The following is a 3,104-nucleotide window of genomic DNA, read 5'->3' on the forward strand; positions in this document are numbered from 1 at the left end:
CCCATTAGAGCAGTTCCGGTGCCGACTTCGCGGGGGGCGGGGAGGGGTGACCCCCACACACTCAGATCCTCCAGGTCCTAAAGGTAGCAGGATTTCCCGAACCCTCCAGGGCTCTTTCGAGAAGCTGGTCCGGCAACCTCTGATGGTTGTGTTTGGGGCGGGGGAGGAGGGGAGCGGGGTGGCTTTGGAAAGCCGGCCCTCATCACGACGACGGGACCTTCTCCCAATGGTTGACCATGTCCAGACTCCGAAGGCAAACCCACAGTGGGGTCCTACAGGGCACTGGGCTGTTTATTCCCCAAGTGGCCTAAGCAGAGAAATCCATTCTTTCCCCAAATTCGTGAATTGGCTTGCAACTCAGCTTAAGGAGCCGGACCTTACTTCGCAGGGAGTGGGAGCCAGTGAGGGGTTTGGGGGTCCCTTAGAGTGGGATTTGGAGTCGTTGGAAGACACTGGTGGAGGGGGTTTGAGAGGAGGCAGGAGAGGGCTGGGCTGATCCAGCAGGAGAGAGGAAGGAGAAAGAGGAGACTACTCCAGAGGAGACTTCCAAAATTGCATGTGTGCAGGGAGGAAGGAGGACTCTGGGAGTCTCCACTGTGCTGAGACACTGGGTAGATGATGGCTGTTGACACGTTTTCAGAGATGCTCCTACAGGCTGATCATGAGTTCATTTTAAGACCTGTGAACTTCAGGGTGCCATGCAACATCCAGGTGTGAAGACTGATTGGCAGGTGGCCATACAGATGTGGCCTCCAGTGAGGTCTGGCCAGGCAGAGGGGGTGCGAGCTCTGCGCGTGCCCTGGAGCTGCAGCCCTTGGGAAGGTGAGGGTGAGGAGTGAGAAGACAGAGGAAGAGTTTACATAGAGAAGAGCCAGGGGAGACCCAACCATTCTGGGCAGGCATCAGCTGTCTTGAACACTAAGAGGAGTGGGTGTCTAAGAAGTGGAGGAGGGCCAAGGCAGGGTCAGATGACCATGGCCACACCCTCAAGGAGCCTGCCTACTAGTGTGCGAGACAAGACAACCAAACTAGGAGAAAAGTTGAACTTCCAAGGGGTCACACAATATTAGTGAGTACCATGGGATCATACCTTCTGGTTCCTCCATCCAGCCACCCACGCAACCCTGCTCCTCCATTCTCAGCTCCAGCACACAGAGGGGGTTCAGAAGTGCTGCTGCTATCAGCTCATCAACATCAACGAGGCTACAGCCCAGTACTACTCACCTGCGCCAACTTCCTCTTTCCACGTCGATGTATTTTTTGTTCTTCTTGCCCTTCCTCTTTTATTCCTCTCCTCTCTCTCACATGGGTTTGGCACAATGGTCACCCGGTGGGGAGTGTGTGCGCGACAGGGTATGGTGTGTGGGTGTGCAGTAAAGACACTGTCCTGAGCCAGCTTTTCTTCCTTTTTCTCTTACAGGTTGTCAATTACAGACTCTGCTGTGGTGAACTTCGCCCAAATCTTACAGGATTGCAGGAAGGCGAGAAAGTTGAAAAACAATGCCTAATTCTCTTACAACTGGAGTCTCCCACTTCCCCATCTTGAGAAAACAGAGCGCTACGGATACAGGAGCCAAGCTAGGTGGGCCAGCAAAACTGAAATCAGTGAGGACCGATCTCTCTCCCCCATCATGCCCTTAACTCTCCTACAGAGCCACTCCATAAGGCCCAGAACTCTTATGGTACACAAGTCTCTCCTAAATCAAATCATTGTATAAACTTAAGTCACCAGAAGATGTCCTGGTGGCGCGGGGGAGGGAATGGTTAAGTTTTAAGAAGAAACAAGAAAGGGGCAATGTTTAACAAGTAAGGATGTGGAGGACACCTGCGGAAGGAGACCATTTTGTGCCAGGAGTGCTCATGCTGTGTGTGTCACAAACAGCCACAATTCCACCTGCTGGAAAAAATGACCCTGGAGCCTCTCTGCAGGGCGTCAAAAAAGGCAAATGGGTACTGGGTTTTCATTTGGGGGTGATGAGAAAGTTCTATAACTAGATAGTGGTGATAGTGGCGTAACACTGTGATTGTACCTGATGCCCCTGAATTGTACACTTTAAAATGGTTACAATGGTGAATTTTATGTTATGTGTATTTACCATACACAAACACAAAACATATTGTGCCGTTAAAAAAAGAAGGCTTTGGGGGGCCGGCCCTGGCCCCAAGGCATAGCGGTTAAGTGTGTGCGCTCTGCTGCTGGCGGCCGGGGTTCCAAACCCTGGGCACGCACCGAGGCACCGCTTATCCGGCCATGCTGTGGCAGCGTCCCACATAAAGTGGAGGAAGATGGGCAGGGATGTTAGCTCAGGGCCAGTCTTCCTCAGCAAAAAGAGGAAGATTGGCATGGATGTTAGCTCAGAGCTGATCTCCCTCACATAAATAAATAAATAAATAAATAAATAAATAAATAAATAAATAAATAAAGTCTTTCTAGGGCCAGCCCCGTGGCTTAGCGGTTAAGTGCGCACTCTCCGCTGCTGGCCACCTGCGTTCGGATCCCCGGCGCACACCGACGCACTGCTTCTCTGGCCATGCTGAGGCCACGTCCCACATACAGCAACTAGAAGGATGTGCAGCTATGACATACAACTATCTACTGGGGCTTTGGGGGAAAAAATAAATAAATAAAATTAAAAAAATTAAAAATAAAGTCTTTATAGCCTCAATACTACTATTGTTAGTGTTTGGAGGACAATTATCAGAGAATTAAAATTATTGTTTGGAGAGTAATACATGACCTTATATCCTCAGAACCCTGATTATACGTGTGTCCCAGACTGTCAATGTTGTCGGGGTCCACAGAAGGTTGGGATCAGCATTAGATGTCAGAGAGAGTCCCCTAGTCTCTGAGCAAGGTCTGGAGCCAGGCTGAGCTGGACCGCTGGGCTCAAGTCAGCCCCACTCCCCACATCCCGTCATTCCCAGGATGACATTCTCTCAATCTGCTCCAAGGGGTCACTGTCCATTCCAATCAGGGTCAAGATTTAAAAGGAAGCAGGCTTAGAAAATCAAATCTCCCTCTCCTGTCAAGAAAATCTCCTTTGTACTGGCCATTCCTGGCTGCTGCCTCTACTGCTGTTCCCCAAAGTCAGGAGTCAGGCCCT

This window comes from Diceros bicornis, chromosome 3 (genome assembly GCF_020826845.1).
Source record: "Diceros bicornis minor isolate mBicDic1 chromosome 3, mDicBic1.mat.cur, whole genome shotgun sequence".
NCBI classification, from domain to species: domain Eukaryota; kingdom Metazoa; phylum Chordata; class Mammalia; order Perissodactyla; family Rhinocerotidae; genus Diceros; species Diceros bicornis.